General features: G+C 43.5%; 1 long non-coding RNA gene across 1 annotated transcript; it reads left to right on the top strand.

The window, feature by feature from the left end:
* Positions 1 to 240: 240 nt before the first annotated feature.
* Positions 241 to 26,139, top strand: LOC109027255 (uncharacterized). Its single transcript, XR_002006376.3, has 4 exons — positions 241 to 597; positions 9,616 to 9,685; positions 21,877 to 21,967; positions 25,665 to 26,139. It is a non-coding gene; the product is annotated as an uncharacterized lncRNA (long non-coding RNA).
* The last annotated feature ends 1,689 nt before the right edge of the window (positions 26,140 to 27,828 follow it).

The raw sequence follows: 27,828 nt of genomic DNA, 5'->3' as shown, positions 1-27,828 counted from the left end.
CTCGTTTTCTTTCCTTTGTACCTGTGTCTTTATTTATTTATTTATTTATTTATTTATTTATTTATTTATTTATTTTTGAGACAAGATCTTGCTCCCAGGCTGGAGTGCAGTGGTGTGATCTCAGCTCACTGCAGCCTTGACCTCTCGAGCTCAAGAAATCATCCTGCCTCAGCTTCCAAAGTAGCTGGGACTATAGGTACATCCTTCACACCTGGCTAATTGTACATTTTTGTGTGTAGAGGTAGGGCTTCACCACGTTGGCCAGGCTGGTCTTGAACTCCTGAGCTCAAGTGATCTGCCTGCCTTGGCCTCCCAAAGTGCTGGGACTATAGGCTTGAGCTACTGTGCCCAGCCGTGCCTGCCTCTTTAGACACATCAAAATCCGCCTCTGTGATTTTTGCTTATGGCCATATAGAGGCAATGTGAGGTTCACCAACCACAAGGGAAGTAGCTCCCTGCCTTCATGAGGCTCTGATACACTATAAACCTTCCATTCAGAACCTGTGATGGAGTCGAGTGTGTAGCCCCAGCTACTTGGAAGGTCAACGGAGGAGGATCACTTGAGCCCAGGAGTTTGAGACCAGCTTGAGCAATGCGGTGAGACCCCATCTCTAAAAAAGAAGAAGCTGTGATGGATATTCCACTAGATATCTTTCTTTGCTAAATCATCATATTTGGCTTTTAGAAGATTGGTGGAACAGAGAGGGCCCACTTTTGACCATAGTTGTGTTTATGCTCAAGAAGAATGAACGCTCTTTAGAATTTCATGCCCCAGATACCATTGAGAAAGGGGCTGTGACAGAAGATGCTTCATTTCATTATCCTTCCTTGGAGTCTCATAATTGAATAATCTTTTATTAAAAGTTTTGTAAGGCCAGGTGTGGTGGCTCATGCCTGTAATGCCAGCACTTTGGGAGGCCGAGGCAGGAGGATCACCTGAGGTCAGGAGTTTGAGACCAGCCTGGTCAACATGGTGAAACCCCATCTCTACTAAAAATACAAAAATTAGCCAGGGGTGCTGGTGAGCTCCTGTAATCCCAGCTACTCGGGAGGCTGAGGCAGGAGAATTGCTCAAGCTTGGGAGGCAGAGGTTGTAGTGAGCTGAGATTGCACCACTGTACTCCAGCCTGGGTGACAGAGCAAGACCCTGTCTCAAAAAAAAAAAAAAAAAAAAAGTTTTGTAAAGTTGAGCTGAAGGGTTCTCCAACTCCACCTTTAACATTCAGTCCCTTCTGCTTTGCAAACTAGGATCATCATCTTTTTAAAATATATTATCTTCCAATTGTCAAGCTGCTGTTACATGTGTTATCTCATTTGTTTCTCACAACCCTGAACTTGGACCATACAGAGCTAAACCACTAAGAGCTGTCCTGATGGTGAGCAAGTAGATCAGACATGCAGGGCCTCCTGACTGCAGATGGGTGTTTTTCCTCACCTCTCTGAAGATATTCCTGTCAGGATGAGTTGAATTCCCAATCTGAGGCTAGTCCGCCAAGGTAATTAACAGAAGCATGGATTAGCTATCCCTAGAACTAAAGTCTTCTGAAATCATATTTTGAAGATGAGCTGTTGAGGAAGGAGAGGGACTGAGTGAATGAAATTGTATACCAGCCTCACTGAAAGGCAAGGTCCTGCTTTGAATTTTTGTACCAGGAGTGTCACCTGTTTTGGCAGAGTAACCTTAAATGTTCATGAATTGGGCCCGGCGCAGTGGCTTTTGCCTATAATCCCAGCACTTCGGGAGGCCGAGGTGGGCGGATCACCTGAGATCAGGAGTTTGAGACCAGCCTGGCCAACATGGTGAAACCCCATCTCTACTAAAAATACAAAAAAAAAAAAAAAAAAAATTAGCCAGGCATGGTGGTGCATGCCTGTAATCCCAGCTACTTGGGAGGCTGAGACAAGAGAATCACTTGAACCTGGGAGGCAGAGGTTGCAGTAAGCCGAGATTGAGGCACTGCACTTCAGCCTGGGCAATAGAGTGACTGTGTCTCAAAAAAAAAAAAAAAAAAGTTCATGAATTGTAGTCTCAAAATGCTGGGGCTTTGTGATAAAGTCGGTTGACAGGAAGAAGGCAGCAGTGAGATACTGGGTAAGGCGCATGGAATATGGAGTGGAACAGAGCCGACAGTCAGGTCCTAGCTTTGCCGCAGACTTGCTGTGTGACCTGGAGAGTTGTTTATTCTCCCTGGGGCTTAGTTTTTTACATTTTTAAAATGTAGTTAATCACAACTCCCTTGTAATGTTGTGAGGGTTAGCAATAGCATGTATTTCCAACACAGAACACCAGCTCATAAGTAGATGCTCAATAAAAATCTGTTGAATGGAGCTGGGTGTGGTGTCTCACACCTGTCATCCCAATACTTCGGGAGGCCAAGGAGGAAGACTCACTTGAGGCCAGGTGTTAGAGACCAGCCTAGGGAACATAGTAAGAGCCCATCTCTAAAAAATTTAAAAGAAAAATAGCCAGGCTTGGTGGCAGGTACCTGTAGTTTCAGCTACTCAGGAGGCTGAGATGGGAGAATCGCTTCAACCCAAGAGTTTACAGTTACAGTGAGCTGTGATTACACACTACACTCCAGCCTGGGTGACACAGGGAGATCCTGCCTCAAAAAAAAAAAAAAAATCTGTTGAATGGATGAAATGAATTAGGGATAACTTATGGTGCACTTCACATAGAGCCTGGTGCAAGGTGAAAACAAGAGCTTTTACTTACCAAAACTCTACAGAGGCAATAGACGCTAATAGGATTCCCTAAACGATCGTGGGAATGTAATAAAAATAAGTATGTGTGAGGGTCGGGCGCGGTGGCTCGCACCTGTAATCCCAGCACTTTGGGAGGCCAAGGCGGTCGGATCACGAGGTCAGGAGTTCGAGACCAGCCTGGCCAACATGGTGAAACCCCGAGACTCCGTCTCAAAAAAAAAAAAAAAAAAGTATATGTGAAAGAGATCATTTGTTTGGCTATTGTGAAACCAATCCCAGTTCTCATTCTAGTTGTGAAAAAGTCTAGAAGGTAAGAAAGTCTTTTAGATCTTCTTTAAACGTGGTGAAGAAAAGGGATTTTTACCAGTCTTTCTCATGCTTTCTGGCTAACAAGTCCAGGCTGGCTGGACTCTTTGGTGGGTTTGTAAAGTTCAGGCCACTAGTACACCAAAATTGCACCACATTTGCAAACCTTGTGTGAGTTCACAATGCGGCATTGTCTTTCCTCCCCTGGGGCATGAAGGATTGTCTGGAAAAGGTTAGCTGTTGCCATTAGGGAACCTGGTGTAGCCAAAACCGAGGTGAAGCAGAAAGAAACCATGGGCTCTCAACAGGTTTGCCAAGTGATTTGCAAGTGTATTTACTTAAAAATAAGCAGAACACACAACCTTTTATAATATTATGGCTAGAGAAGTTTTGTGACTCTCCTGTAAAATGCTCCCATCATATTCAAGTCATTGATCAATGTTTGGCTTTATCCAAATGCGTTTCAATAAACTAAACAAATCTTGATTTCCTGATGTTTTACTTAAACTTCATTTTTCAAGTACTTTATTTTTTCATGACATACTTGAAACCAATTTTGAATAAGAGAAACAGCATTATGCTTAGAACCACTAAACCAAAGTGCCTTTGGAAGTTTTCCAATGAAGTGGATAGAGGGGGAGAAGGGCTGAAGGATGGAGGCGTGGCCATCTTGTATTTTTTGGTATTTCACAGTGCTTTGAGAGGTCGGGAACATATTGCTTTGAAGTAGTGAATCAAATGATTATAGATCTAATGAAATCATCTGGTCAGTCTTCAGGATTCAGGAAACCGAATGTCTAAATCTTCTAAAACCTATTCTTTCACAACTGGAAGCTCTTCAAAGATAGAGGCATCACTGTCTACACTGTCTGCCACAGTAGGCTGACCTCAGGGTAAATACTTTTTCTCTTGTGTCCAACTGAAACTTCTCTTGTCTTCCAAATGAGATATGAAAAATAAATGATCCGTCTTCTTGTGGCAGACAAATAGACTGATGGACCCAAAATCCATTCCTAATTGCTTTTTTCTTTCATGCCTCTACTATAGAAACTGGGAAAGTTAAGTCCTCACTTTCCCAGGCTTCACTGTAGCAGGAAGTGATGATGTGAGACCTTAGACTGATGTTCAGTGGATGACTACCTACTGGGAGGGGTAGTGAGGAAGGGCCTGAATAAGCCTTTTGTTTTCCTGATGAAACAGGACCAATATGTCTGGCAATGCTGCTCTTCCTTTCCTCCTGTCTCAAATGCAGACATGGTACCTGAAGCTATGGCAACATCTTGGAATCATGAGAGAAAGGCCAAGGGAATGAGAGACATTGGCCTTCATCTTTCAGCTACTGAACCACTGCCAGCAACCAGTAACCTCCAACCTTCTAAGACAAATCTACCTTTATTCCTTTAGGCCACTATCTTCTGATTTTCTATTATTTGCAGTTGACCTCAATCACATCTGAAGTACATCACCTAAAGATTTCACGTGACTGGAGAGACATAAATCCATTCAACTTCCCAAGGCAGGCTGTGTTCTCTCACTGTACATTTATAAATTCCTCTTAGCCCCAATCAAATCAGGCTCATGAAGGGATTGGTTGCTTTGTTGCTTTTCTCCATTTATCCCTGGTCAGCTTCCTCTCAGCCTCCCATTCCTAAGTCTGCTCCATTCTTTTTTTTTGAGACAGAGTCTTTGACTCCAGAAGCTTCTTCATAACCACATCTTCATTTATACAGAAGTTTTGTGGGTTGTGTGTGTGTGTGTGTGTGTGTGTTTGAGACAGTGTCTCACTCTGTCACCCAGGCTGGAGTGCAATGGCATGATCGCGGCTCACTGCAGCCTCGACCTGGTCAAAATGCCCAGCTAATTTCTTAAATTTTTTGTAGAGAGGGGGGTCCCACTGTGTTGCCCAGGCTGGTCTCAAACTCCTGGACTCAAACAATCTTCCCACCTCAGCCTCCCAAGGTGTTGGGATTACAGGTGTGAGCCACTGTGCCTGGCCAACAAATTTTTTTTTAAAATAAGACTCAATTTATCTTCAATCAGAATAAGCAAAATTATCCCTAGAAATTAAGTAGTTCCTAAATAAAATGATGATTGAATTAAATTATCTTTAAGGTATCTTCTAGCTTCAAATTTATTATAATGAATGTTTCAGACTTCTGCTTGATGAAAGCACATCTCTCCAAATGATCAAGTGGGCTGCATGTGGTGGCTCACACCTGTAATCCTAGCACTTTGGGAAGCTGAGGCGGGCAGATTGCTTGAGTCCAGGAGTTTAAGACCAGCCTGAGCAACATGGCAAAACCCTATCTCTTCAAAAAATTTAAAAATTAGCCTAGTGTGGTGGTGCACATATGTAGTCCAGTTACGTGGGAGACTTAGGTGGGAGGACCACTTCAGCCCAAGAGTTCAAGGCTGCAGTGAGCTATGATGGCACCACTGCACCCCAGCCTAGGTGACAGGGCAAGACTCTGTTTCTAAAAAAAAAAGAAAAAAGAAAGAAGAAAAGAAAGGGAAAAAACAGTACATTGGCAGTGGGGAAGCCTGGCACACATTATCTTAAGCAGTTGAACTGAACACCACCTGTAATGGGGCATATTGGAGGGGCATTCTATCAAGTCAGCCTCTGGTACACTTGAAAAGTGTGTCAGCTCATGGAAGCCAAGAAAAAGTTGAGGAACAGTTTCTAACAAAAGAAAAAGTGAAGAGCTGTAATCGCTAAATGCAATGTGTAATTCTGGACTGCATCCTTTTGCTATAGGGCATGTTATAACCACAACTGGAGAAACTTGAATAGGCTCTGAGGATTCGAGGGTAACACAATCAATGTTAACGTTCTGACTTGGATGGTTGTATTGTGGTCTAGTAGGAGAATGTTCCTTCATAGGAGGAAAAATCTACACTGAAGTATTCTGGGTGATGGGATATCTGGTCACCAGCATATCCTCAAACGGTTCAGAAAAGTGCTTTGTACTGTAGCTCATTACTTTGAAAGTTAAAGATGAAGCATTGTTTATAATGAGACTGAAACCAAACCCAATAAATCCTAAGAGCAAAACCAACTTTTTCCCATTATCAAAAAGCTGACAGCAAAATATTGGTTGTAGAGTTTGTACAAGTATAATCTCAGCTTTGTTACCGGATGCAAGTATATACATAGCCTACTTGACAGACACTTACTAGACATCTAGTTAGTGCAAGACAAGCTACAAAAAGGATTTTTAAAAAATGAGTCATGGCTGGGTACAGTGGCTCATGCCTATAATCCCAGCACTTTGGGAGGCTGAGGCAGTAAGATCGCTTGAGGCCAAGAGTCCAAGGTTGTAGTAAGCTATGATCATGCCACTGCACACCAGCCTGGCTGACTGCAAAGAGCTTGCAACCTCGTTACCTGTGCATGACCTTGACCTTAATCCCTCCATGTGATTCTAGTGGACAAAGCATTTGTTTAAACTTTTCCCTAAAACAACCAACTACAGGAAGGAAAGGAAATTCACTCAGGGTCCAGAGTTGCCTTAATAGTTCAAAGGAGAGCAGACACATTCATAGCAAATTGTAGATTCCTAGAATTTGATTTTCGTGGCATACATCTGTATATGCATGATATATCTTACATCTTTATAATATCTACCATATTGGGGGGGGGGTGTGTGTGTGTGCGTGTGTGTGTGGAGAGAGAGAGAGACTTGATAAAATCCCTCTGGTGACTCTTATCTCTTACCTTCACTGTGGAATGATGATACATACATTGGAATTAGACTTTGCTAAATCAGGAACTGTTTATTTTATTTTATTCTATTTTTTTGAGACAGGGTCTCACTCTGTTGCCCCCGCTGGAGTACAGTGGCATGATCTTGGCTCACTGCAACCTTCACCTCCCGGGTTCAAGCAATTCTTGTGCCTCAACCTCCCAGGTAGCTGGAACCACAGGTGTGCACCATCATGCCCAGCTAATTTTTGTATTTTTAGTAGAGAGGAAATTTCACTATGTTGACCAGGCTGGTCTCAGACTCCTGGTCTCGAGTGATCCACCTACCTTGGCCTCTAGTACACCAAATAACAGGCGTGAGCCACTGTGCCCAGCCAGAACTGTTTATCTTTAATAGCAATGGTCACTTCAAAAATTCCAGCTGTCCAACGGTGCCATTGAGCCAGGTGAATTACACTTCAAAGAAGAATATGCGCTTCCTCAAATAGCGTCTTGCTACTTAGCAACTCGGCAAGGCACGTCCATTGCTCATTCAACTGAGCTTTTGTTTACACTTGTGAAAGCCAAGTCCAGATGCTAGCAGATCCCTAATCAAAAATGTCCAAAAGCCCCATGTACATTTATTCCCTCACCAAAGTCATATATTAGGCATAGCAATATAATTCTTATTAATATTAAATTAGTGTGCATAAAACAGAAACCCCTAAGGAGGTTTTCAGCTTAAATGTGCGGGAAGAAATCATTTTTCATTTTTGAGTTTAGACTTTAATAAGACCTGTATGTAACTTAGTTATGGTTGCATAACCCAGATCTTGAGGGACAATCATTAATGTGATTGGCTAAAGCAAGTCTTCCTTTCATTTTGGTAAAACCACATTCTTATTTGTGTGTTTATTTTGTACTCTATGTCAGTGGTCATGAGTTCTTTAACTTTATTTATTTGTTTAACAAATGTCTCTAAAGGCTTACTGCCTGGCGTTAAATGAGGTGCTGAGATCCATCAGTTGATACGATTGCCAGGGTCCCTACCCTGAAAGAGCATCCCTCTGTCCTGCATATAATAACCTTGATGTTGGACTGCAAGACCATATGCAAATATGGGGCAACTTGGGAGTTTCCCCAAAACAAATTATGGTATGAAATAGTGAAAATTTTATTGAAGATCATTGAAGTTAAGACTGATAAACACTTGCCCTAGGTGGGTTACAACCATCTTTTCTTTTCTTTTTTTTTGATGAAGTCTTGTTCTGTTGCCAGGCTGGAGTGCAGTGGCGTGATCTCGGCTCACTGCAACCTCCGCCTCGCAGGTTCAAGTGATTCTCTTGCCTCAGCCTCCTGAGTAGCTGGGATTACAGGCACGTGCCACCACACCCAGCTAATTTTTTGTATTTTAGTAGAGACGGGTTTCACCATGTTGGCCAGGCTGGTCTCGATCTCCTGAGCTCATAATCTGCCCGACTCGGCCTCCCAAAGCGTTGGGATTACAGGCGTGAGCCAACGCGCCTGGCCCATCTTTTCTAGAAAAACAGAGTGGATAGCCTTTTGAGAGCTTTTGAAATTCTGTTTTGTTGTTGTTGTTAAATGTACATGCGACATAAAAATTTTGCTTGTGCTTCACGCATAACGATCACCCTTGTTGACCAATTATCTGGTTTGTTTTCTCCAGAAGTTGGGGTGGATTTTCCCCATTCCATCCACATTCTTCCATTTGGTTTCCTTGACACTGAAGGGAAATGTCTATCAGACACTTGATTCAGACAGAATTCAAGTGAGACTGAGGTTAGAGAGCGTAGTAAGAAAGGGAAGTGAATTACCTGGTCCATGTGGTGGGGTTTGGCTTCATGTGAATATGTACAAACTAATAGAACCAGGAGGGAACCATCTATATCAGTTCTGGGAGGCAGCAAATTTAAGGGAGAGAACCTAGGATTTGCCATCACACTGGCCAATTACATGTGGTCTTGGGCATGTTAGTGGAACTCTGTGAATCTTACCTGTGAAATGTGGGTAGTGCTACCTATCATATAGTGTTGATATGAGAATTAAAATGAGAGGCTGGGTGTGGTCACTCATACCTGAAATCTCAGCACTTTGGGAGGCCGAGGCAGGTGGATCACTTGGGGTCAGGGGTTCAAGACCAGCCTGGCCAACATGGTGAAACCCTGTCTCTACTAAAAATACAAAAATTAGCTGGGTGTGATGGCAGGTGCCTGTAATCCCAGCTACTTGAAAGGCTGAGGCAGGAGAATCACTTGAACCCAGGAGGTGGAGGTTGCAGTGAGCCGAGATCGTGCTACTGTACTCCAGCCTAGGAGATAGAGTGAGACTCCATCTCAAAAAAAAAAAAGAAAAAAAAAGGAGGTAACTTGAATTAGTGCTGCAGGTTTGTGTATAAAGGGCCTTACCATGCACAGAATAACTTGAGATGACTTCTATGTGTCAGTCTACCTAAGGTGGGTGTGTTCTGAATTACTCCATTTTCTTACATGTTAACATAGTTACTAATGGTTACTCAGTTGTTGCATTAGTAAGGACAAGCTAGGTTATACTGCAGTAACAAGCAGCCCCCAAATCTCAGTGGCTTTCCAAGAAACAAACAAAAAAATTCACAGTTATTATTATTTTTTTAGTTAAGCAAAGTCCATAGCAGCCCCACATGACTCTTCAAGGAAGCTCTCCTCCTTAGGATGGTTCAGCAAAGCCCTTCTTTATCAAAAAAGGCTTCCATGATGCTGAGGCAGAAGAGAGAGTTGTGTAACTGAGCACTGCAATTAGGTGCTTTGACTCAGATATGAAATGCCATTTCCACTCACATTTCACTGGTAAAAGCAAAACATATGGCCGGGCCTAAACTCAGGGAGCTGACGAAACGTTATCCCTTGTGTTTCCAAAAACAGAACTGGAAATATCGACAAACAGCACTGAAGGCTCCTGGTCTACCACAGTAGGTGATCTCTAGTGAAGAAGGTGAGGCAAGGACTAAAAGTTATTAGAATTCTAAAATTTTCAAGCTGCATAAATACTTTAGTGATCACTCCAGTTATTTCTGAAACTGATACTCTGTTTTAAAATTACAAAGTTGCTGCTTATGTATTACAACTAGTATCCTTTCTATCCCATTTTTCATCTTTTCTGCACTTTTGTGACTCAGAAAAGTGGCAATGAATTGCACCAAGCACATAGTAAGTGCTTACAACTCATTTGCTGGTTGATTAACACCATCACAAAGAGCCCACATTTGTAAAGGCAACTGACTGATACATTGTGTTTCATGTCCAAAGTCACAAGGCAGTAAGAGAGCCAGAAAGAGACTTTCATGCTTACTGCCATTAGCCACAAGAGTACTTTTATTACTTCCTTGAGAAAAGTTGGCCCCAGAAGAGTTATTCATGTTTGTTGGCAGTTTCCAAAGGTGATTACCGCTTTTAGCCTTGGACTATACTCATGCACAGAATATGAGAGGCAGTAATGGTGCAAAACACTGTCAGACACCATTAAAGAAAATATCCCAACTGCAGGACACTTCACAGTGTCTGCCCAAAGAGAGAAAGCACAAAGCTGCCACTCATCTTTCAAAACTCAGCTCACATGTTACCTTCTCTGTAAAGTTATTGCTAATCCCCAATGACAATTAATGGTTTCTATAGCTTTATGTTCTTGTGCTTAATAGTCAAATTTATATTAATAACATGTCTATCTTCTTTACTGGATTTTGATCTCCCTGAAGATGCAGATCTGGTATTATGCAGACTTCTTACCCCTAACACCTAACTGAGAGACTTCTTAGGGAAAAGGACAAAATAAATCTTTGCTGAATTGAATAGAAGCCCTGCATTCACTTTAAAAACTCAAACTATAGTATTTGTCTCACCTCTTTGCTGTGTTTTAAAATTACAAACCAATATCTGTATGCAAAGAAGGAAGATGGACAGGCTGTGTTTGTAGTCTCAGTCCAATGCACGTATCCTGCCAAAAGAGAAAATTTGATTCCGTTTTGGAGCTGAGGCCTCAGGTCCAATTTAATTTGATCCCCATATGACCAGGCTGATTAATTGTCAGGTCTAGCCTTTCTTCACAGTAAACCTCAATCCCTCGTAATTTGCCATGAAACTGGTGGGAGTTGGCTGTTTCAGGCATGAATAGCGTAGGTCTTGTTCAAACCTCCCCAGGCCTTATTTAGGCAAGGTGGGAACGGGCTGGCTGCCGTGCAGAGGAGCAGGTGTAATGAGGATTAGGTCACATGGTGGGAAGGGGGCTCAGTGGGCAGGCAGCTGGTGAAATCCCAGGTGTGTGTGAGTTGGCAGGGGCACAAAGAGAGGAGAGCTGCAAACAGCTCAAAGTCCCTGGGCTGTGCAGCTGCTTGTTTGGCACTTGCCTAGGACCCACCTGTAGTGTTGATGGGCACAACCCACTCCTAGGAGCAAGGAAACATGAAAGATCTTCTGTAAGCTGCAGGGGCCCCACCCCTTCCAGGGAAGGCTGGAGGGCCCAAGCATGCCCACGGGCTACTGGGCAACCAGCTCCCTGCACTTTGCAATGCTTAAGACAGGGCAGGGCTCGTTATTCTTTTTCACAAGACAGTCCTTGGAGGACTAAGACAAAAATACATATTATCTTTCTATTCAGAGGCCTATTCCCAAGTATACCTAGAAAATAAGTGAAAAAACAAAAACAAAACCCTGAGCTGGAGAGTATGTCAACAGGCAGAGATACTCAGGGAAAAAACAAAAAACAGGCTCAAGGCCAAGAGGCAAAAATAAATGATGATCCCTTCTCCTGGGCGGTGGGTGGGGAGCTCATGTAAACAAACTCAGCATAACAAGCCCTTCTTAATCTGTTTCTGTCCCTCTGTTAATCACTTCTGTGGTTTTTGCAAGACAGAATCTAGTCTCAGTGCTGGGGCTAGTGTTACAGATTTAGTGGCTGTGAATTATGGAACTTCTCTTGATCTCCAAGGACAAAAGGAAACTGCTGGCCACAAATCCAAACAACTGTTGTTCATGCAGGTGAAACAGCAATCTCCTTCAAGTGTACAGGCTGGAAAAGAGTCCAGATCTCTTATCTTCACACTAAGGCCAACCTCCAGAAAAATTATGAAGCAGGTTAAAGCCATTCCTGACTATTTACTGCTCTAATGTGGCTTCTCCCATCTCTGCTTTTAAGTACAAATAGAACCTGCTGATTTGCTTACACGTGGCATCAATCCCCCTGTTCTTCCCACTAACAGAGTCCCAGTCTGGGGGCAAGAGAACAATGACAATGTGCACAGTTAACACATCCTCACCTATCCAGACTCTGTGCATCTGGGCATGGCTATGTGACTTTTACTCTCAGGGAGACATAAGCAGAGGATTCTGGGAAATATTTCTTGATACAGTCACCACCCTGGATTTTCCCTTTTTTTTCTAGCTGGAATGCAGATGAGGTATCTAAAATACATCTTCCAGCCGACCATGGTGGCTCACGCCTGTACTCCCAGCACTTTGGGAAGCCGAGGTGGGCGGATCACCTGAGGTCAGGAGTTTGAGACCAGCCTGGCCAACATGGTGAAACCCTGTCTCTACTAAAAATACAAAAATTAGCCAGGCGTGGTGTCACGCTCCTGCAATCCCAGCTACTCGGGAGGCTGAGGCAGAAGAATCGCATGAACCTGGGAGACAGAGGTTGCAGTGAGCTGAGATCAGGCCACTGCATGCCAGCCTGGGTGGTACAGCAAGACTCCTTCTTAAAAAACAAACAAATAAAATAAAATAAAATACATCTTGCTTCCAGAGATGAAAGCCGTATGCTCAAGATGGCAAAGCAGGGGAGCATAAAGAGCCTGGATGCTCATTGGCATTGCTGGTACTATGGTGCCAGCCCTGACTGCCTAACCCTGGATCTTTTGCTATGGAGGATAACCCTGTAGCTCTCAAACCCGAGTAGGTACATGAATCACCTGGGGGTCTCATAAAAACACAGATTCATGGGCCCTTCCTGAGAGTGTCTGATTCCGAAGGTCTGGGGTGGGGTCCTGAGCCTTGTATTCCTAACTAATTTCCAGAGGACGCTGCTGCCACTGGTTGGAGACCACGCTTTGGGAACCACTTGCATAACTGAATAGCCACTTGTTGAAGCCACTGTTACTTGGGTTTTCATACACTCACGGTGGAATTCTGTTCCAAAGGATACACTGCCCTCTAAACCCTCAAGAGCTATACACCCCCAGAAAGGGGCTGAAAACTCATTTAACCACAAGGCATGAATACGCAATGAGGCTTACAATCTATTTGGATTCTGATCAGAAAGGAATCATTAAGTCAAAGAAAAGAATTTCTGCTTTTAACTTGGAGGCATCGTTGGAGCCGAATGGAGAAGACGTGCAGAGCAGGGAAGCTTAGCCGGAACTTCTTCTTCTTTTTTTTTTTTTTTGAGACGGAGTCTTGCTCTGTTGCCCAGGCTGGAGTGCAGTGGTGCGATCTCGGCTCACTGCAAGCTCCGCCTCCCGGGTTCACGCTATTCTCCTGCCTCAGCCTCCCGAGTAGCTGGGACCACAGGCGCCTGTCACCACGGCCGGCTAATTTTTTGTATTTTTAGTAGAGACAGGGTTTCGCCGTGTTAGCCAGGATAGGATGGTTTCGATCTCCTAACCTCGTGATCTGCCCGCCTCGGCCTCCCAAAGTGCTGGGATTACAGGCGTGAGCCACCGCACCTGGCCACTTTAGCCAGAACTTCTGATCTCATACCAGAGACGCATCACCTCTTCAACAACTAACCAGGGGATTTCTCCTGGCTCTCTTTCCCTCTTCCTAACAATGGAAACTGGGGCAAATTCTTTAACCCCTCTGAACCTCAGTTTTCTCATTTGTAAAATTGGAATGATAAGACTTATCACACGGGCTTGCTGTAAGGCATAAGGGATGTCAGGGAGTGAGGCAACTTGAGCATCCATCACTGGGAGAGTAAAATGCGTGGGTGAATGTCACAGAGTGTTACTTAGTGATCAGCTGCAAAAGTGTAGATGCACAAATAGCAAAACGGATGGAAGCTAAAAACACAGTGCTTATTGAAAAAAGATGTAGAATCGATCATTTTATGAAATAATTAAAAAATGGATGCATACCAAAAAAAGTACAGTATGCACAATATTCACAAAGATATATTAAAATACATTAGAATGGTTATCTATGAGACAAAGAGAATGAAAGCAGGGTATGGATAGATACCTTTTTTTGAAAAAAAAATGAATGAGTGTCCATCAGATTGACAAAAATCAAAGTGTCTGACAACATCAAATTTAAATGAAAACATGGAGGAGAAGGAGCTGCTGTATTCTGTTGATAGGAGAGTAATTTGGTACAAGCCTGTGTTACAGACCACCAATGTTCCCACTACCCAATTCCCTTCTTCTAGAAAGTGAAGCCCTGATTCTTTAACTGGCCACATGGCTGCTTGATACGAGCACCATTCTGGATTGGAATAACTCCAATTCCCAGCCTCCTCTGAAGCTAGGTGTGGGCATGTGAATATGCCACTTGTGGCCATTCACTAGTGAATATGCCACATGTGAATATGCCAACTTGTGGCCAATGGTCTATGATTAGAAGTGTCATTTGAAATTTCCAGGGAGTATCCTTAAATGGAGGGATCTCAGTAAATGGCTGGGAGCAAAGGTGGATGTCAGAGAGAAATGGAAATGATCCACAATGTCTAAAATCTCCCCTTTAGCTGACCCATCCCAAAATAGGGCAGCAAGTGACCCAAAATGTTTACACTTTCCTTAAAGAAAGAAAAATGACAGCCCTGGAATACATAAAATGATCACACAGTATATAACTTGGCGTTAGAATCAATACACCCTAAGAGGAGAAAACTGTCCAAAGGGGACAGCCATAAACAAATTTAAAGTGGAGAGATCTGAAGCTTAAGCATGGTGGTAAAAGAGGTTGTTATAATTACTTCCTAAACCTCAGCTTTAGCCTGGAGATATGTTATAGCCTGGAGTGGGTGATCACTTAAAGAAAAAGATTATGGGCCATGCATGGTGGCTTATGCTTCTAATCCCAGTACTTTGGAAGGCCGAGGCAGGTGGATCACCTGAGGTCAGGAGTTCGAGACCAGCCTGGCCAACGTGGTGAAACTGTCTCTACTAAAAACACAAAAATTTGCCAGGCATGGTGGCAGGTGCCTGTAATCCCAGCTACTCAGGAGGCTGAGGCAGGGGAATCACTTGAACCCGGGAGGCGGAGGTTGTGGTGAGCCGAGATTGCGCCATTGACCTCCAACCTGGGCAACAAGAGCAAAACTCCCTCTCAACAAAAAAACAAACAAACAAACAAAAAAGAAAAAGATTATGAATTCAATTTGTTAATATTTTTCTTTCCTAAAAAAGAAGATATTATGGTTTTTAGTCAGCTGACTTGTTTCAATAACAGTTTGTCTACCACTAAAAACCAGAGCCCCACATCTGTTCCTAATAAAAATCTATAATCAGCAATGCCCATTGCCTTTCAAAACTTATTTTCTTCATCCCTAAACTATGCACAGACCTGGCCAAAGCTTATTTCTGTTGTCACCAAGATATAATGGCATTGCATTTATTCCAGGATAAATAAATCAGCAGTGATTCCAAGTAGAATCTGTGTCAGCCACTGAAGCTATTGAAAATTTGAGCCTTAACTACAGATTGACATTTTCATGTGTTAAAATGCTGAAGTATGCCCGTTTTCTGTTTTTCAGTTTATAACATTCAAACCTTTGTGATACTTTGTTTCAGGTCACAAGGCTTTAAAGACATTTGATAATAAAAACAGTTCACATTTTCAGTAAAAACAGATTCTGGAAGCAGCAACCTTAAGACACCAACCCTTTCCACAAGAAACATTTATTTCTAAAAGTTATGGACTTTGAATTGAGCCTGGAAGCAGCAGACCAGGCCACTACCTAGTAAAGGGCTTTAACTGGAACTGGCCTGCAGCCTGCAGGTTCCTGGAGAAGGGGTTTAGAAGTGGTCTGCCATCTCAATGACAGGCTGTCTTGTTGCCGTGTGAGAACCAGCCGGAGCTGTTTAGGAACAGCCTTTATGAAAGCACAGTATATAATTCTGGGTGAAAGTTTAGGAACACTTTTCCTGGCAGTGACAAACCCTGCATATTTTTCTTTTTCTTCCTCTGAGAACAGTTGATCCTTAATGTTTTTTCAGCTTTGAGCCATTTTCAAAGAGAAGTACACATTGGAAGCTTCAGCAAACTTGTTTGTCCTAAAGCTACGGCAAAGCAGGATAAGTGTGCAAAGCAATGTGCAAAGGACCAGGAGATCAGTATGCACGGTGCACAGTGAGGCAGGTTGTAGGGAGGAGCGGCCTCAAGACCTCTTACCCTTAGAAACAGCTATGTGTAGCTCACTGCTCAGGAATTAGAACAGGAACTACTCTCTTTCATGATTCTAAGGTGGGCACCAAACATTGGTCACTTCCCACAACATTATCTCCTACTTGTATTGCTTACATCTAATAGGCATCTTCAATCTACAACCAAATCATTAAAGGATGCTGAACACAACACATTCCCTTTTGAAGGCGGGACATTATTTTGTTAACATTCATATTTTTCCAATCAGAGAGTGTCACAAATGGAAGGTTTATGATGAGGGTGTGGGGAGGGGACTAAGATGGATGGAAGGAATATGGAAAGGTCATAATTTGAGATCTTAAGAGTAAAGCAGGGTGGGGCATGGTGGCTCATGCCTGTAATCCCAGCACTTTGGGAGGCCAAGGTGAGCAGATTACCTGAGGTCGGGAGTTCGAGACCAGCCTGGCCAACATATAGTGAAACCCTGTCTCTGCTAAAAAGATACAAAAATTAGCTGGGTGTGGTGGTGCACGCCTGTAGTCCTAGCTACTTGGGAAGCTGAGGCAGGAGAATTGCTTGAACCCAGGAGGCAGAGGTTGTAGTGAGCCAAGATCGCTCCATTGCACTCCAGCCTGGGCAACAGAGTGAGACTCCATCTCAAAAAGAAAAAAAAAAAAAAAAAGAAGTAAAGCAGGATGACTTTAGGCTTTAGGATAATTTTTTTCTCTACGAGGAAACTCTTAATTTGTGATATACAAGAAAAATATTGATTTTCCAAGAAGGAAGTGACCTTAACTCCGGTAGGGGTGGGCTGGTTTATGCTCCATCAGTGAGCTTATGAGTAAAGAAAGAAAGAAGTGGGTTTATATACAGAAATCTATAGCAGATTTTCCTAGAAAGCCTTGAGAGAATTGGTGTTGTGTTTCTAGAAGGCAATTCTTACTCTCTCAAGGAGTAAGTAAGGGGTGAATAAGAATTGCCCCCTGATAAACAATGATTGAACTTAGGAGCCAGAAACCAAGAATGGACTAGCATATGAAGGGATCCTCTAAACAGAATGAGAATGAATTGCAAGGTGTCCTATAAGGTCACAGACTAGGAACTTCTGGCACATGGACGACAACTCCAGAAACATCTGTGTCGGGTGCAGGAGTCAAAGGGTATTATTTTGCATGAACCCCTAGAAGGAGAAGGGGAAGAGGGGAGCAAGAAGAGAATGCAAGTTCTCTACTCTCCCACCAGCTTGAGGGTTTGCCTATAAACTGTGTAATTGGAAAGTGCAGGCCCAGGCCCAAAAGTAGTTATGGTCACCTAAAGACTTTGTGAGTCCAAGTGAAACGAGAAAAGTTCCCTTGTCCCCATCTCCGGGCGTGTGATGGGGCTGCGGCCCCGGTGCTCCGCTGCTCAAAACCCCTAGGGGAGCAGGCAGACAGGCAGGTCGTGGGGAGCATGGGCTCTGACCCCATAGCAGTGTCTAGGGGTGAATGTTTACAGCTCTTGAAGCCCCAGTGGGCGTGTGTTACAGGGTGCTCTTTTAGATTTGCCATCTGTAGGCGGCTTGTGTTAATCAGCTTAATTACACCCTCTGCCTTACAGCAAGGAAAGAGGGTTTGCTGTATCCCGGGGTTCTTGCCTTGGTGTACCAGAAAAATCGGATCACACGTGAGCTTGGAGAACGAGTGCAAGGTTTTTGTTTGTTTGTTTGTTTGTTTTTGAGACGGAGTGTCTCGCTTTGTGGCCAGGCTGGAGTGCAGTGGTGCGATCTCGGCTCACTGCAACCTCCGCCTCCCGCGTTCAAGCGATTCTCCTGCCTCAGCCTCCTGAGTAGCTGGGTCTACAGGCACGCGCCACCACGCCCAGCTAATTTGTGTATTTTTAGGAGAGACGGGGTTTCACTACGTTGGCCAGGAAGGTCTCGATTTCTTGACCTCGTGATCCGCCCGCCTCGGCCTCCCAAAGTGCTGGGATTATAGGCGTGAGTCACCGCGCCCGGCTGAGGGCAAGGTTTTGTTGAGTGGTGGAAGTAGCTCTCTGCAGATGGATGGGGAGCCAGAAGGGGTGTGGAGTGAGAAGGTGGTTTTCCCTGGGAGTCGGGCCGCACAGCTCTCCCCTGATTGCCCTCGGCTGAACTTTGCGTCGTCCCGCGGTAGATGACCTACGGGCGTCTGCTGGTGTTTGTCAGTGTGCTCTTCTGCCGGTGTCTTCTGCTGGTGTGTTCCTCTCAACGTCCAGCTGCTTGTGTTTGTCTCCTCTAGGGTTTCGGGGTTTTTACAGGCACAGGATAGGGGGTATGGCGGGCCAGGGTGGTGTTGGAAAATGCAATATTTAGGCGGGAAAACAGAAATGCCTGTTCTCACATAGGTCCGTGAGTATAGGCCCGAGGGTGGAGCCCTAGCCAGGGACCCCGCCTTTCTCTACCCAGCATTTCCCTGCCCTGCTCCGGTATCACTAGCAGAAACAGCTGGCTGCTTTCCTCCCCTCGCGCCTCTAGAGCCCATGAAGGAGCTCTGGTGCTGGGCAGAGACTCCCAGTGGTTCAGGGGCTAGGCATAGTGGGGACCTTTCTCAGGGGCACTGACTGACAAGTGCCTTAGCGAGTTTGGCATGGAAGAACATGAACAGAAAGCTGGGGCGGGGGGGATGCGTAGAGTTCCTGCAATTATGCGGGGTGGAGGGGGGCTGAGAGTTATTATGATTTATATTTCATTAAATATGATTTCATCTGTATCCAAAGGAAGGCGAGGCTTCAAACATTCAGTTTATGCATACAAAAAACCAAGGAACACAGTTTGCATCTCCAGCCAGGTCAATGGCCAATGATAAGAGGATGCAGAAGACTCAGTTTCTCAGGAGCACAACCAGAGTCTGGGCAGCACCTCTGATCTTCTGCAGGGTGCCGTGAGAACCATGTGGCCCTTGGGAAAGCATGAGCTGGGTGCCCTTGGCTGAGGATAGTCAAGAATGGCCATAGGCTAGGCATGGTGGCTCATGCCTAGAATCCCAGCACTTTGGGAGGCCAAGGTGGGAAGATCACTCGAGGTCAAAAGTTTGAGACCAGACGGGGCAACATGGTGAAAACCTGTCTCTACTAAAAATACAAAGTTAGCTGGGCGTGGTGGTGGCACCTGTAGTCCCAGCTACTCGGGAGGCTTAAGTGGAAGAATTACTTGAACCTGGGAGGCAGAGGTTGCAGTGAGCTGAGATTGTGCCACTGCACTCCAGCGTGGGTGACAGAGTGAGACTCCATCTCAAAAAAATAAAAAATAAAAAATAAAAAAATAAAGCCACAAATGGGCCTCACTTTATTCTTTGTTCAGGCATTCATTGTTCACCCCATGTTCATTGAACACCTACTATGTGCTGGCCTCACACCATTCTAAGTGCTGCAGATACACGAATGAACAAATAGGATGTCAATCCCTTCCCTTGTGGTGCTTTCATTTTTAAAGGCCAACAGGTAGGCTGGGTGTGGTGGCTTATACCTGTAATCCAAGCACTTCGGGAGGCCGAGGCCGGTGGATCACTTGAGGTCAGGAGTTCGAGACCAGCCTGGCCAACATGGTGAAACCTTGTCTCTACTAAAAATACAAAAATTAGCTGGGTGTGGTGGCAGGCACCTGTAATCTCAGCTACTCGGGAGGCTGAGGCAGGAGAATTGCTTGATCCCTGGAGGCAGAGGTTGTAGTGAGCCAATATCGCGCCAGGGCACTCCAGCTGGGCAACAGAGTGAGACTCCATCTCAAAAAAAAAAAACCCAACAGATAATGATATACACTTTCAAACTACATAGTGTTAAAAAAAACTTTTAGAGAGAGTTTGTCTCTCAAATAAATTTAAGAGTTTATTTGAGCAAAGAAGGATTCCTAAGTTAGGCAGCCCTCAGAGCCAGAAGTCCAGACAGCTCAGCCCAGCAGCAGGAGCTGAACTCAGAAGCAGAGCAGAGCAATCACCTGGTTGGCTACAGCTAGGTGTTTGCCTTATTTGGACATGGTGTGATGAGTTGGCTGCTTGTGATTGGCTGAAACTTGGCTATTTGTTACTATATATATATATATATATATATATAATATATACTGTTCACTTATGTTTCAGCTGGTTTACATACTAAGTTAGTTGGGGGGGGCGGTTGTTACATAGGAACACAAAGTACGAAGATAGGCTCCGGTAAATGGCCTCCTGTTTATCTTGCTTGAACAATAGTACATTAGACAGTTATGAGTGCTAAGAATAAATCTAAAGCACAGAAGAGGATGGAAAGAGTGTTAGGGGAGGATGGGAGTTATATGTGTAATTTTAGATGGGATGGTCAGGGAAGATGTCACTTGGGAGGGTGGCAGTTGAGTGAAGACTGGAAGATGCCATGGAAAGAGCTCTGCAGAGATGTGCAGAACAGCATTTCAGGCAGGGGGCACAGCACGTGCAAAGACCGGAGGCAGGGGCTTGCTGGCCATGCTGGAGGGACCGTGAGGAGGCCACTGAAGCTGGAATGGGGTCAGAAAGAAGGAGGAGGCATGAGGCCTGAGAGGTGCCAAAAGACCCTATCATGCAGAGACAGCACCATTTTAATCACTGGTTTTTACTAAGATGTGAAAGGATGAGAAGGTGTCTAGCAGAGAAGTAAAATGATCTCGTTTGAGGAGGCTTCCTTCTTGGAAGGGAGAGATTTTGCCATTCAATCAGAACTACTCTTTCCCCTGCGAAGAGAGGCTCATTAGGAAAAAGTCATGATGTGGCAAGATCCTTTGCTTTTGGGGAACTTGAATTTTTAGAGCATCTGAACACTTCTCCTACCTTCTCCCCCAGTAGAAAACCACCTGCAATGGAAGTTCCCTGAAGACAGAACAGGTTTTGAATGGTGCTCTATACGGAGTCTTGAATGCTGGGAGGAACCATGTTGACCAAGTCAACCAAAACGCGAGGAGAAGCCAGTGGAAACAAAGTCAACAAGCTGTTCTGGGGTTTTGCCTCAATATCACCCTTCCAACTTCAGACCCGAGCAGCACAGAGGGCACCACTAAGAGGATACAGACAATCACTCTTGCTAAGTATTGGACCAAATAGCTGGAGGCCCACACCTGGCATCTGAGGAGACCGTGATGAGAAGGAACAAGGGGGCACTTGAATAAGTGCAGTCCAGCCTGAGACTCAAGCTACAAGACTCAAGTTGCGTTTTTTCTTTAAATGTGAATGACATCTCTGGGCCCCCTCTAAATCACCCTATGAGGTCAGGGAAAACCTCTTGTAAATCAATGGATTTATTCTTTAGGCCTCTAATCAGGGTTTTCTGTAGAATTTTGCGGGACCCACAGTTTGACCTAGGATTGTCAGCTCCACTGGGCAGGAAAGAGGGGCCGGTGGGGATACCCTGAGTCCTTCCACCCTATTCTTCCTCCATAGTGACAGGCTGCGGTCCAGCAAACTGCAGGAGACCCTCTGTAAAGACCTTTGGACTCTTGCCTTCAAATAGAAGCCCATGACAGTAGAGAATATTTGCATTTTAAAAATTTCTTTTTTAAGGCTGGGCATGGTGGCTCATGCCTGTAATACCAGCACTTTGGAAAGCAGGGGAATCACTTGAGGCCAGGAGTTCATGACCAGCCTGAGCAACATAGAAAAGAGAGAGAGAGAAAAAAAAAAAAAACCCAGCCAAGAAAAAAAATTCATTTTTATTAGAAAAGCAAACCATTTGGGGATGTTGTATGGCTGATACAAAAATAAACAACAAAAAAATTAGACTGTTAGAATTTAACTAATGTCTGTTACCAGAAAGGTTGAAAATTGTCTTTATTGAAGGGGGAGTTGAAGGTTAAAAGGTAACTTTCACCTACAGGTTGAGATTTGCATGCAGAATTTCCAGAATGCTGAATATCAGCACGGATCACTGCAAAGAAGTTGGAACTCATCTCACATGAACTTCTCAGGTGAAAAGGGACTTGACAACTGAGACTTTTCTAATAAGTGACAAAAATTATGTGGGTAATAATTTGACCTTTTTTTGTGTTAAAGTCTCTATTGAAATAGAATGCGCAAATTAATGCTCTTAGGAGACCTGCTTAGAGGAAAAACAGAATGGGGATCATGAACCCTATTAACTCACATGCCTCAAGCCTCTAATGAAAAATTCCTGAGCGAAGGGGGATGAGTAGGATTCTCCGACTGTAGGGAAACTTTGTGAAGCTCTCAGGCATGTGGTTTATAAAGTTGCATAACACAGTCCTCAACTGATTTTTTTTTTTTTTTTTTTTTTTTGAGACGGAGTCTCACTCTGTCGCCCAGGCTGGAGTGCAATGGTGCAATCTTGGCTCACTGCAAGCTCCGCCTCCTGGGTTCAAGTAATTCTCCTGCCTCAGCCTCCTGAGTAGCTGGGACTACAGGCACCCGCCACCATGCCCAGCTAAGTTTTGTATTTTTAGTAGAGACGGGGGTTTCACCATGTTGGACAGGATGGTCTCGATCTCTTGACCTAGTGATCCGCCTGCCTTGGCCTCCCAAAGTGCTGGGATTACAGATGTGAGCCACCGTGCCCGGCCTCAACTGATTTTATAACTGAGATTTATGTCTCTAACAAAATAAGATACACAGCAAAAGAATGACTCTGCCAGCCCCTTCTGGAGAGGGAATGATAAGTCCTCGAAAGATATTGTTTATTTTTCCGAGTTATCTATTTTTTTCTGTAAATTCTGCACTCCGCCCCAGATTGGAACTCAAAATCTATTGTTCCATCAAATCAGTTTCCCCACAGAATGAAGAATGCGGTACCCACTGTACTTAAAATTCATTGTTATCTGTTAAGAACCCAATTCAATGAGAATCACGGAGATTAAGAGGGTCTAGGTAGTTAAGGTGGAAACAATGTGTAGAAAAGAGATCTACACACTGATTATTTTCTAATAAAACTGTTCATTCTATCAGAAAGTGGAGGGAATTAAATATAAACAGACACATTTGTTTAAACCCAGCTTCATTACTATTCTATAGGTTGCTTGAAACCTATTCTGACATCAGTTATTAAATAAATTGTGATATTTTCACAGATAGGAAACAGCTGAGCTGAAGTTATCCATATCTGCAGGATTATTCTGTATTTAATTTTAATGTTCAAAGCTTGAGGAAATTATATGGCTATAGAACATAGTCACAGGTTTCATGAGCTAGAAAGGCTAGCCAACAAAATGACTATCTGTCTGAAGCATAACAGAGTTTTAAAAAATTAAAATAGAAAATAACAATGATGACCACAATTTATTGTGTACCTACTATGTGACTTTGTATGTAGCATACCTGTGTATCTTTACATATCTTTATACATACGGACTTTATGTGGAGTTTATTTCTAATACTTCCAATGATCCTGCAAAGGGGTGTTACTATTCCCATGTTACAGATGAGGAAATGGAAACTTAGGGAAGTTATCCAAGGTTAAATCAAGATTTATCCAAGGTTTAAAAAAGTGTAGAGTCAAGATTCAAACCTGAATATTTCTGGGCCTGGTGGCTCACTTTGGAAGTCCGAGGCAGACAGATCACTTGAGGTCAGGAGTTTGAGACCAGCCTGGCCAACATAGTGAAACCTCATCTCTACTAAAAATACAAAAATTAGCCATGTGTGGTGGTGCACTCTTGTAATCCCAGCTACTTGGGAGACTGAGGTAGGAGAATCGCTTGAACTCGGGAGACGGAGGTTGCAGTGAGCCGAGATCGTGCCACTGCTTACCAACCTGGGAAACAGAGCGAAACTCTGTCTCAAAAAAAAAAAAAAAAAGATTCAAACCTAAATCTAGCTCCTAACCCTGGGTACTTTCCACCAATGGACTCTCTCAATAATACAAAAATTAGGTAGATATCAAGTGGAAATTCAAAGACCCTAGTTTTCATAAATAAAATCTCAAATCCACAATTAACAGACATAAATTCATTTCAAATGTATTTGTGTGCATGCATCTTCTAATCAACTTCTAATCAACTTTCTTGATTGAATTCAAATTTAATAGACTTTAAAATAAAAATGGAATCGGTTTTATTTCCTTTGCATTCATGGAGCACCTGCTATGGTTCGGGCACTGCTTCAGACACCAGGCACGTGAAGGCCACCCTGGTTTCAGTGTCTGTCATTAACTCTTTAACAGCTGCAATTGTGGGCACTATAGCAGATTTCCAAATATATTAATTTAAAAGGACTGATAATACAGCTATAAAGTCTTATTAGTTGGTTCAGCTTACCTCTTCTAAATGCACATGACAATTAACCAATAATGCACAAAAGCATTTTATATTGCATCTTTGTTTTTATACTTCTGTTATAAATTAAAAGTGGAAAGAATGTTGGATTTGAGGCCAGCTCTGCGGTATACCTGCATTGTGACTCTGAGCTTCTCTGAGCCTCAGTTTTTTCATGTGTAGACATGGGGATGCTAGGCAGGCATGGTGGCATTCACCTCTAGTCCCAGCTACTCGGGAGGCTGAGGCAGGAGGATGCCTTGAGCCCAGGAGTTTGAGGCTACAGGAAGCCATGATTGCACCACTGCACTCCTGCCTAGGCAAGAGAGTGCAACCCCATCTAAAAAAAATTTTTTTTTTTTTTTTTTTTTTTTTAATGAGGATGATGCTAACCATCTTACAGAGCTACTATTTGGACTCTTTAGCACAGTGTTCAAGAACCTCCATAATCTCCTTTCCAGTCCCATCTATGGCTCTTTCTGTTACTCTAAATAGCCTGGGATCCCACCTGTTTGAACAATTTGCTTTTTCCAGCAGACTAAATACTTCCCACACCTCCATAGCTCTATTTGGCTCCCTATCCAGGGCTGCCAGCTCTCCGGATTGCCCACGGAAATCTCCTGTTTGGAAACCTCCCTGACAGTTCCAGTGTGAACTAAGTACTCCCTCCTCAGCACTTCCCCAGCACCCAGCCCATATTTCCAGTATACAGTTTCACTTTTCCTTCAATTATTGATTATCACCAGAACCATGTCTTAGTCATCTCTGTTTCCCTCACAGTACTCAATGGTGCTCATGTAGAATGGCCTTGATCAATGCTGAACTAGTGAAGGAATCTGTTCTCACTTAGCCTGGAGAAAGGGCTGGGGCCACAGGCCCTCTTCCTCTACCGACTCCATTCAATAATTAGTTCAGTTGTCAAGAAGACACATATAAAAAGCAATTTCAGAGCATTTTCCAGTGAGGATGTGATTCTCCGCCATGTAATAAAATCCCTTGCAAGACTCCAATAAAGAAATGATTTTGAGGGAAGATAAGCGGCGATCTGTTTGGATGGTGCACTCCTCTCCTGAAAAGGCTTTTGAGTATACACATCCCCAAATATACATGAATATGAGTTCAGTTAGCTCCCCATATACATATACCTGTGAGTTTATAAAATATGTATAATGCCCTACTATATTAACATATATTGTAAAGTATATAGAACTATACATATATAGAAGCTATAATTTTTTAATGAAGAGTTTTAATATTTTCTTTCTGCACCCCAGGAAACGGCCTTGCACAAAGAAAACCTAATCTTGGCTGACCAGCTATACTTTCTGGTAGAAGAAAGGAAATCATATTTTCCTTTCCCTGGATTATTCCCTAGTGTTGACTATTTCCTCCCTCTCTTCAGGTTCTCTGACAAGATCACCAACATTCTTCAAACGTCAGTGAAATAAAACAGGAGGAGGGTTTCGAGCTCTGGATCCTCAGCCTGGAAATGTCACAATTTAATCCCAAAGGTTTGCTGTGAAGTTGTAAGCATGACAGTGTGAATCTCGACAGATTATTCTTGAATTCTTTGTTTGTTTTCGTTGTGACCCGACTCTCATAAAATTTATGTCTTCTTCCAAACCCCCAGGGTGTGTGGTCATATGACTTAAATAGAGAAAAACATTGTCAAAACAGTATTGAGGAGTTATCACTTTTACATTGTTTTAATTAAAGAAAAAGCCTTTCTATCCAGGTCTAACACCATCATTTTTAGGGGCATGTTAAAGTATCTAATCTAATACTGTAGTTATTATTAGTAGTAGTATTTAGTATTTTTAGTATTATTATAGTTTTATCTGTATCTTAAAGAAAAAGTCAATAAATATGAAAACAGAGTTTGTTTTGAGAATGTATGCAAGTGCCCTCCATGTTAAACTCATTTCAATTTTGTGTGCATGCACACGTGCACACACACACACACACACACACACACACGGAGAAGATCAGTGAATATCCTATTCACAAAAGTTACAAGGATTATCTCAGGGTGGTGGGATGAAGATTATTTTTGTTTTGTTCTTTGTGTATGTTTGTAATTTCTCGAGCATTCTATAATGGCCAGATTTTTGTTGTTGTTGTTTAACAACAGTATGCATACCAACAATTATAAATCATTTACCTAGATTATTATATTGTAAGCTTCCAAATAGAAATTTTTAAAATACCTTTTGGAGTCATTGGCATCTAGAAGAAAACTATATATTATTTCTAAGTTCTATGCTGCATTTTAATTGTAACACAATTTTTTTTTAGACGGAATCTCACTTTGTCCCCCAGGCTGGAGTACAGTGGCGCGATCTTGTCTCACAGCAACCTCCGCCTCCCTGGTTCAAACAATTCTCCCTGCCTCAGCCTCCCCAGTAGCTGGGATTACAGGGGTTTGACCATGTTGGCCAGGCTGGTCTCGAACTCCTGACCTTAGGTGACCCACCCACTTCAGTCTCCCAAAGTGCTGGGATTACAGGCGTGAGCCACCGCGCCTGGCATAACACAGTTTTTAATGTATTTTGGTTTCATGTAAGAAAATTGCATTTTAGGCTGGACGCGTTGGCTCACGCCTGTAATCCCAGCAATTTGGGAGGCTGAAGCGGGCGGATCACTTGAAGTCAGGAGTTTGAGACCAGCCTGGCCAACATGGCGAAACCCTGTCTCTACTAAAAATAGAAAAAATGAGCAGGGCATGATGGTGGGTGCCTGTAATCCCAGCTACTCGGTAGGCTGAGGCAGAATTGTTTGACTCCAGGAGGCAGAGGTTGCAGTGAGCAGAGATGCCGCCACTGCACTCCAGCCTGGGCAAGAGAGTGAGACTCAGTCTCAAGAAAAAAAAAAGAAAAAGAAAAATTGCATATTGCATTTTAAATCAAATGCTTTATAAAAGACCTCCACTTACCTAGATTTTAGACACATTTTGTCTTTTAGACACAAAGAGTGGCAGAGGGTGGTTGCAGAGGAGCTTGCAAAATAAAGGAACCAAGGTAGAGCTGATGAGAGGCAGAAAGGAAGATCCTAAATTGGGAGGTGTGTCTGTCTGGACAAGATTAAGATTCGAGGAAACCCCAATTGAAACATATGATATTCCCTGTAAGGAAAACCGTGGCTGAGTGCCTCTGTGGACAGCATAAGCCTGCCTAAAATGTCTTCTATTGGGCCGGGCTTGGTGGCTCATGCCTATAATCCCAGCACTTTGGGAGGCCGAGGTGGGCGGATCATGAGGTCAGGGGTTTGAGACCAGCCTGGCCAACGTGGTGAAACCCCGTCTCTACCAAAAATATAAAAAGTGGCTGGGAGTGGTGGCAGGTGCCTGTAATCCCAGCTACTTGGGAAGCTGAGGCAGGAGCATCATTTGAACCTAGGAGGCAGAGGTTGCAGTGAGCCGAGATTGCACCACTGCACTCCAGCCTGGGTGACAGAGCAAGACTCCATCTCACACACACACACAAAAAAAGTCTTCCATTGAATGCAAGCAATGAAAACAGGGTTCTTTTTAATCAAGTGAAAAAGACTTACTTTCAAGAAGTGAGTTT

The sequence above is a fragment of the Gorilla gorilla genome, chromosome 5 (genome assembly GCF_029281585.2).
Source record: "Gorilla gorilla gorilla isolate KB3781 chromosome 5, NHGRI_mGorGor1-v2.1_pri, whole genome shotgun sequence".
Classification (NCBI taxonomy): Eukaryota; Metazoa; Chordata; class Mammalia; order Primates; family Hominidae; genus Gorilla; species Gorilla gorilla.
This window is presented reverse-complemented; position numbering and strand designations above follow the sequence as displayed.